Source organism: Hermetia illucens, chromosome 4, assembly GCF_905115235.1.
Source record: "Hermetia illucens chromosome 4, iHerIll2.2.curated.20191125, whole genome shotgun sequence".
Classification (NCBI taxonomy): Eukaryota; Metazoa; Arthropoda; class Insecta; order Diptera; family Stratiomyidae; genus Hermetia; species Hermetia illucens.
The window spans coordinates 105,416,412-105,425,880 of NC_051852.1; the positions used below are offsets into that span (position 1 = coordinate 105,416,412).

Here is a 9,469-nt window from a genome sequence, read left to right on the forward strand (position 1 = left end):
GCCTATTAACTACAATATGCCAACCAAGCCTACAACCGGTAGAATTTTTAATATATTCCCTACTTCAAAGTATTTCAGATTGGCATCTGGTATTAAGTATTCCCCTAGGTGCCTCAACCTGCTGCTAGAATCTGCAGACAATGTCCATAGATATCCCTAGCTTTCCCAGGTGATAGTTTAGTCATCAATGACCAGTGAGTATTGCCACTATAATCTGAAGGCTCTTCCTGGTGTGATTCCATAAACACCTTTCCAATTCTGCGGAAGAATAGACATGTCCCTGCTCATTTCCTGGGCAGTTCACTGCCTCATATTCTTTTAACCCAACATGGTCTGGAACCTACAGTAGAGCGTATTCAGCTTCTTATAGAATTCCCATAATAGCTTGGAGCTTCCCATAATAGCACCTGGTTGGATCTAAGTGAAGGAGGTTGAAGGAGGCACATCTGCCATATTTCCACCTGGAACTTAGTGGTGTGCTTAACCATTGGTTCAAAGTACGTTTCCTTGGACGAATGACCTTGGCGCCCGCTCCTTCTGCTGTGAAGGATCCATCAGTGTACCATGTGCTCATTCTACTTTCTGCGCTGGTCACATTCTGTTTTTGAAGGTTCCCTCCCTACCTCTAGCCAGGCGAACTCTCCCCTTCTTTGCTTTGTTTCCCCCATAGAACATGAGTCCTGCTACTAACAGATTTCACTATGGATTTTTCCCTCAAGACTATAGGTAACTTGTTATTTAAAAGATTTAATTATAATATATTGGTTGCCATTTATAATACCTCTTAGTGGTGTATAGCGCGTCAACCACACTTACGCTCCTTTGAGTAATAGTGGATGCCACTTTCCATGTGCTACTCCCATACAGCAGTACAGAAAGAAAACTAGCATAGAATCACGCTTCCTAGATATACAAATTGATCAACGCCTTCGATGCTCTACCCATTAAATCAAATAGGGAGACCCGACAGACTGCGAACTTTGGTTTTGTTGGCATTTATTTTCAGTTCAATTCAACTTTCTGGACAAGACAGCATGAAAAACGTCACTGATAAGAAGAAGAAATAATAACGGTGGTAATATGCAATATGCACAGACTTCGCTTGAGACCTCCAAATCCTTTGCGATTTCACCTCATTGCCGCACGTGATATTTTGCGCTATAGCTCCTCCGGAATGCTCCTCCTACGCAAAACATGCCAGATGCACTCAGAGTTCAGACACGGCTCTCTTAAAATCAGTGAAGAGTAGGTGAAGCGAAGATCTAAACTCCGCGCACTATTTCAAATTGATGGGTGGTATGCTAATATTGTCAATGCAGATCAACCAAACTGCTCTCCGCCGATCGTGCTTTCAAGATGTTCTTTGATGCGTTCCAGGATCATTTTAGCTATTATCTTTACGACTGCAAAGATTGTCACACTCTCTGGGAAAGGTCTCGTATTCCCAAAATTTCCATACAAGTGAAAGTGGCAGATCTGCAGTAATTTCAGATGCAGCGATAAGTAACTCTGCGGGGAGAATGTGAAGCCCACGGCTTTACTCCGTTTAATGATCGAAATTATTTCTCTTTATTTCGAGGAACAGCCCGTATCCTCATATTACGGTGACTACCCATTTCACTTACCAAAGAAGGGGCTTCATCAGCTGAAATGTGATGTTGAAGTGTTTTTCCACCTCTTCAGTTGCTTGCCATCGTGGGTGAGGAGTCGATCGTTAATGTCCTTTATAACACCATCAAAATATTTGCGACCACTTGCAAGGTCTTTTGCGATGCGGCATACATCTTTGAAATTATTGCGTTCTGCGGGATCGTGCGTTTCCCTGACCAGCGTAATAATAAATTCCTTTTGGTTATGGTGAACACTACACTGTACTTCTCGCGCGTTGCTCCCACCATCAGTCGCAATGATCAATAGAGCCTTCATTCATATCCGTTCCTCGATCGGTTTCCCCGATTCCGTAGTCAACCAGATCTTATTACACCCCTTCGGAAAGTGACCGACGACTTGCATAGCACCCGAGAAAAGGCCATTTCTGATGGCAGCCCAAAGCTCATCGATATTCTCAGGTAGGTTACTCAGTGTATCTGCCATCCGATCAGCAAGATAGTTCTCCCACTGTCGAGCGACAGTTGGATCATGCAAGCGGGTGATGTTGAATTTAGGGAGTCGCAGCACTCCAACCCTGCGAGACGTAGCGGAACGTTGAGGCAAGTGAACGTTAGCGACCATGTTCCTGTCGAGACCGATGTCAACGTCTCTCAGGAGGCAACTGCTAAATCTACTGCTGATTGTAAAGTGCTCAATCTGATTGCTCGTACGGTGTCGGTCAGTTGAAATCCAACTCGATCCAGCTCGATTGGTGATGTCAGCAAAGTGGGTATCGAAACGAAGTATGTCCTTGAATATTACACCCAAAACTTGAAAGGAGGTCAGCAGTGAAAGGGATTGCCCACTAACAGAATGGGAAAAGGATGTTGGGGACAGTTTAAGCGAATAGCACATCCAGTGGAATTTGCTGACATTTAGTGTCAGTTTGTTGACATCAACGGACCAGAGTATCAAGATTGGACTGCAAGAGAGCACAGTCCAGCGGAGACTAAACAGGGGCAAATAATCTAAAGTCGTCTGCGTAAAGCAAACACGCGCAGGCAAAGGTGGAGGCGAGGTCATTGATAAAAAACAGAAAAGGTTGGGGCCAAGTATAGAGCCTTGGGGAACACCAAAGGAAGGAGAGAAGGAATGAGATGAATAACCATGAAAAGAAACTCTGCAAGAACGTTATGAGAGATGATTGAGGAGGGAAAGTTAAGTAGAGAGAGTTTAGAGAAGAAAATATTATGCTCAACGGTATCAAACGCTTTGGAGATAACAATATAAATAGCATGTGCCTCCTGTCGTAAATTAAAGCATTTAGCATCAAAGTTGGTAAAGACCAGAAGACTGGAAGCAGTAAATCTATGTTTCCCGAAACATTGCTGCTCTTTGACAATGAAGTGAACGAGGTGTGTGGTCAGCCTCTAGAGTGACTACTCTAGACTAGCTTTGTACTGATGAAGGGAGTAAGTTGCTCCCGAAATATATATATACATAATAAAATAAAATTGTAGTTTGGAGTAAGCTACTGGTCTATCAATTTTAGAGGTAAGGAATCCCATCGGGACCAGGTCCGACATTGGAATCAAGATTACCAGTGAAGAACTCAACCCAGGAGGACGTAGGGGGAGGAATGGCCACAGATTCGGAACAGTTTGCAGCTAAAAGAAACCTAGAGAGCAGAGTGGTCGAGGGGGAAAACGGTGGAGAAGTAAGAGCAGAGAAGGTCCCATGATTGTTGTGGGGACTTGGTAGTGTAGTCAGCAACACCGATGAAAGGACTGGGAAATTGGGTGGGGTTACGGGAATGGCGGATAATAATAATAATGGTTGGCGCAACAATCCATATTGGATCAAGGCCTTGAAGTGTGTTAGAACACTTCATTCAAGACCGTAACGGTACACTACAGGATTACAGTACCAAGGGAATGGCGGATGTGGGACTAAAACGGTTTCAAGTTACCGCGGTAAGGCCGGCGCTCAATAAGTACCTTTCATGCGTTTTTTAATCATGGACTTCACAGTGGAGCGCATAGCCTTGAAGTGAGCTGGGTTGGCCTTATTCTTAGAAACCCAAAACTTCTTCCGCAATGTAGGTTTCAGGCGGATGTTATTAAGGATCTCCGTCGTGAACTAAGTTAAGTATGAACACAGACAAGCATGGTAGACGTCCACGCTATTACAATAATAATTCTAGCACTTCTTTCTAGCCCGGGGGTTGGATTGTAAACACATGAATTTCTGATGCCTCTGGTTTTAGGTATACTATTATGTTTTTCCTTATTTTATCCTAGCGAATTAAGTCTCCTGTTGACAATTAACTCCCAGATCAATAAATGCATTCTTGAGCATTTTGACATGATTGCCCTTCCTTTTTGTACTCTCGTTGCGTTTGGCTATTTGATTGTTCAGCCAATATTACTAAAAGGTAGAAAGTCGACGTTAGCGACCAGAAATCAAGAATAAAATTCTGCTCTGTGCGTGAATAAAATTTTCTCCTTTCGGCGAGCTAAAATGAACATAATTTTGCTCTTACTCAGATAATAAGATATCCTACGCAATCATAACTAGCTCCAATAGTTTCAATCATCGCTTCACTGGGGAAACATAGTATGAATGGTCAATTTTCGCGTATGAATCCCGTATGTATCCTACTGTTAGGAGAATTGGACTTTTAGCAACCATCGTCCAGGTCCTGAGCTCACCTACATCATTTCCAACTTTGACTGAAGTCTGCCAACCATAATTACAGATTGTTGAAACTTTGATTTAATCAGAGCGAACAGCAAGAACTCATCGGCTGTCTTCACTCACAGATTCAGTTCACCACATTGTTTTTATGTTTTGCGAATCTCCATCAAACCGGAAAATATCTCTGTCATTAAAAACAAGTACATTTCCAGCAAACTTAACCATAGTCGTGACATTTTCCGCTAAAGCTCCGATTATGTTCAAGGACGACGATAAATTGTCAGTTCTGTGAAATTGCATATTATGCATCTCAATGAGTACGCAAACCATACGAGGGTATTACCTGCACTTGTGTCGCAATCGAAGTGTATGAATGCATTGCTGAAAACGCCACACACATTCGTACGTAATGTATTCCACATCTTCTCACTATAATCACTTGAAACTCGTCCATATTTGATTGCATCAAAAAACGAGGTTCGTATTCCACCTTTATTTCCAGTTTATGCAAATCGCGTCTCATTTGCCAAGTGCCAACATCGTGCGCATATTGGGAATATGTTCCAAAGGAGGTGGGTAGTAGTTACATGGGACGTGTGTAGTTAACTAGTCGAAAATTTCGATTTAAAGACCCGAGGGAGACTGGGGCTTTGAAAAGATTCCCATTTATCCATTTCCAGTTGAAAGGATTTTGTAGCACTTTAGTAAGCGAAGCAGAAATAATGCGAAAGTCCGACAATTTGACTAAATTCTTTTTTCTTTGGCACCTGCAACGTGAATAGGATGTTTTTGAAATAAATGCTAAATGGGTCAACTTTAAATAGTTCTGAAGATGCTAGCCTTTAAAAAAGATATACCTAGACGCGCTTTAAAAAGATAAAGAAGTCTCCATTTTCTATGAAACAGTCGCACTCTTGTATCGCTAATATGGTAAGTTCACCCAGTTTTCTGTATCTGAAAACAACGTCTCCACTTTTTTCCTTTAGCTAGCTATCCTATTTTGCATTATACATTACGAGTGTTGCCACAAACAGTTGCATTGCAATGCATATCGCATTGGCTGCATCTCATGGATGGCTAGCAGTTAGCAAAACCAGACGTGGCCTTGGAAAGGTATGGTTATTTCTGCAATCGTTGTGCTGCTTACCGTCCATTATTAGGACTGATCTATCCTTGAATTGCATATCGCAGATAATGCTTTTGTGAGAGTGTCTTTCAATTCTGGTTTCGGCCATGACAATGTTGATTTAGTGACTTTACTGAAAAGAAGATGTCCGTCTGAGAGGGCTCAGTCCGTTTCAAGACAGAGCCTGAGTTTAAGCCACCGTGGTCGTCATCAGCGTCTACAATAAGCACTCGAGCCATAGCAATAGAGCGCGAAAGATTAATACCCAATGGCACTTTAGTATCTTTTGAATATCAGTCATGCGTCTGGCTGATGTGTTTTTATGTGCATTATGTTCATGACTTTACTCGCCGCAAGAATGCAAGCTTTCTGTGGTCGGTGCTAACTTATTGACTCCATTCAAACAGGTTTGCTTCAGTGACTGCAATTTTCTTGGTCGAATTTTGCTCATTTATGCTTGTTATGTAGCTTCGCGGATTATTGGTTATGATGCTGCCTGTATGGGAAACAAGATCTTAGAACGATGCCTTCGAGCCCCCAGTTCCAGTCGTGATTGAACTATAAAACTTCAAATTTGTAAATTTTTTCTCTTTTTTTACTTTAAGTTCTATAATTGAGATCAATTTTTCATCCTGATTATATGAGTTTTCGGCTTTAATTGTTAACTTACTATTTTTTACCCACGTAATTATATGACTTGATTGTTGATAATTGTTGTTGTTGATAATTTCTCCTATCTAGAGTCGAAAATCACAACCGATAACAGCTACGATGAGAAAATCCGCGCACGGTTGTTGTCAGCCAACAGAGCCTATTTCAGCTTACAAAAACTGTTCCTCTCGAAACGTCTCACCATAGGGTCAAAGCTCTTACTGTACAAGACAAAGATCTTGCCAGTCCTCATATATTCCTCGGAAACTTGGTTTCTTAGTAAAAAAAAGCTCTTAGCCGCGTTCGAGAGAAGAATCCTCCGCAGAATTTTTGGCCCCCTACATGAGAATAGACGATTCCGTAGCCTACATAACGCCGAAATCTATGAGCGATACCATGACCGTCCGGTTGTGGATAAAATCGGGCTCAATAGGTTACGGTGGGCAGGTCACTTAATCCACTTAATGTCTAAGATGGAGCGATGGCGTAGGTCAGGACGCCAGACAGCTTTTAGGGATATCAAATTGGTGGACCTCGGCGCAAAACCGGGATCTCTGGAGTTCCTTATTAAGGCAGGCCTAGACCGGATACCGATTGTTGCGCCGTTGCGTTGCGTTGCGCCTTTCCTTCATGCTAAAAAAAAATTGAAAAACAGTTGTCTGTTTGGCAGATATGTTTAAGTGCTCCTTCCATTTTCGCTTTTATGCACTTTGAAAGCAAATCTTTTTTAGCCTTTCTCCCGTTCCCAAGCGGGGTTGGCTCGTTGTGATCGGTTGCGTCATTTTGTTTTGTTAAAGACCTGCTCTGGATGCAGTCGCGAGAGTTTCAAATCCCCATCCAGCTTATCAGGCCAAGCGTTGTTTCGACCGGCCTTTTGATCACTTCCCATCGACTTCAATGTTCAGATCAATCTTGGCAGGTGAATTCTCGTAAGCGCGAATTACGTGACCATACCATCGCCTTTTTCGCAATTTTTCCACGGTCGATGTAACCCGACCGATCTAGGATATCCTCATTTCGAATGTGATCAAAGCGTGTTACGCCATTGGCCCAACAAAACGGGTTTTATGTCCTTTTCGAAGGGCTCTTTCGATTTCCATCATCTTTCCAGTGACGGTGCGAATATCTTCGACTTAACGCCGACCATGTTCGAAGAACCCTTGTTCATTTCTCGACAGGACCTGGACCCGTCCTGGCGCGCCGACTGTGGTGAACGCCCTGGCATTTCTCCGAGGCTTTGGATATCTCAGCACGATCAGTTTTCTTTTGAACGACATCCCGCGATACTCTCCTGACATTGCTCCATTTCATTACCATCTTTTCCGAGCAGTGGTGCACGACCTAGGCGATCAGGACTTCGGTTTTTTCGATGAAGAGAAAAATTGGATTGATTGGTGACTCGCCTCAAAGGATGACGATTCCTTTCGACCCGGGATTCATTTCCTGCCGGATAAATTGAAAAAGTAGTAAATGGACAATACTTTCAATCATAATTGTACTAACAATTGTTAAAAATAAAGCCCCAAATTTTTTGAAAAAACCGCGGAAGCAAAGATATACACCTAATGCGTGTATGTTTGCCTTTCTCCCCTTGATGAGGCATAGCCATGCTTCACTTAAATGCGCTTCAGCTCACTGCGGGACATTCCAAGATGCCCACACTCCTCTACCGTCCTGCGTCAAGTGTTCCTGAGAGAGAATAGAATCCAATTGCATGGCTATGCCAGCATATTATTACTAACGTGTCTTATATAGTAATCCCAATCTGCTCTCCCATAATTCTTCATTATTTTCTATACCACAGAGTTGTTATTATACTGTGACCTGAGATAGAGGGTTCCTCCGACTCTTGGTTGATCTTGACCACGAATTTTTCTAGATTTCCTTTTAGTAATGGAGCCAGTGAGATACATGCCATTTTCATGGAAGTCCAATTTTCGGGTGTTGATAAACTCATCGAAGGCAATGTTAATGGCCTCTTCATTCCTAAATTGTTTTTCCGCCAAAAAATAATCCAAATGCTTTAAAAAGTGTAGTCGGTTGGCGAAAGGTCCGGTGAACATGCTGGATGAGGCAGAGTCTCATACTACAATTCGTTCAACTTTTGAACCGTTGTTCTGGAAACATGAGGTCGTGCATTGTCGTGAAGGAGTATCACATGATCTCTGTTGACTAATCTCGGCCGCAGAATACTCAATTTTCGGTGCATTTCCTCGAGTTGGGCACAACATTTCTGTACATTTATCGTTTCTCCAGGTGCCGAAAAAGAATAGTGGATAACTCCAGCTGTAGACTATCAAACAGCCATCATTACCATCTTCGGATGGAGGCTCCGTTTCGGCATATGCTTCGGCAACGATTGTCGTATAATATCCACTTTTAATCGCATGTCACTATTCTGTGCAAAAGGGAATCGCTTCTGTTGCGGGAGAGTAAAGAACTGCAAATTTCTATTCAAAGCGTCATGTTTTGCTCCGTAAGCACATGCGGAACCCATTTGTCGAGCTTTTTCACCTTTCCAAGTTGTTGCAATTGCCGGGAAACTGTCGAATAGTATACGGTCAGTTCCTTTGCAATGTCTCTCACATGTCTTGGATGCCCATGTGGTTCACTTTGAAACCTAGCCAGAATTTTTCGAACTACCGCCTACTACTTGACCTTAAGGGGGGTTTTGCAGCTACTCACTAAAATTATAGTAATTATTAACTTTATTTAAACAGATTTTCGGGTTGGGTAGCTTCTGACAATGGGCCCGTGAAAGAAAAGATCCATTGGAACCCCCCGAACTCCCAACCTTCCCAACAAATGTCAAAACTAAGACCGCCTTCGGAAAGTACTCACAGAGACCTTTCGCCTGATATCCCACATGACTATATTTGATAAAAAAAAATTACACCTCCCTTAAATTCGATGTAGAATTATATTACTTTTACACAAAACATTAAAAAGCATTTCGAATTGGCTTTTTTCAATGGATATGGTAATAGGGCAAGTGAAACTACTGTTTTGACGTCAAGAAACATATAGTTGTCTTCTAACTCGGGGTGTCTATTCAGACCTACTAAATAGTCGATGATCCTTAATGCAAAGCTTTTATTGGATGTCCTTGGTAGCTAATATTTCTGGTTCCTGCCATTGCTTTTGTAAGGTAATGATCTTATTGGGAGTGATCCTCCAAAGGAAATTGCAAATGTCAGTAGTTGGTCGTCATTAAAACTAATGTTAGCAACGGGTAAAGATATAATTCTCAACAAATGGCGGTAATCCTGATTGATTGTGACTCGGGTGAAACAGTAGCTCTTTTGTTATTGAAAAGAAAGCAAAACTACTCAGATACTCTGCACAAAAACACTTAGACTTTATAAATTTTTGGTTACGTTGACAATCATGGAATGGAAGAACAGG

The 9,469-nt window shown here is 42.1% G+C and overlaps 1 protein-coding gene across 2 annotated transcripts in view; it reads left to right on the forward strand.

Moving 5' to 3' along the window:
- Positions 1–9,469, forward strand: part of LOC119654354 (ecdysone receptor) — an 834,675-nt gene that overhangs the window by 166,512 nt on the left and 658,694 nt on the right. The gene's annotated exons all lie outside the window — the stretch shown is intronic.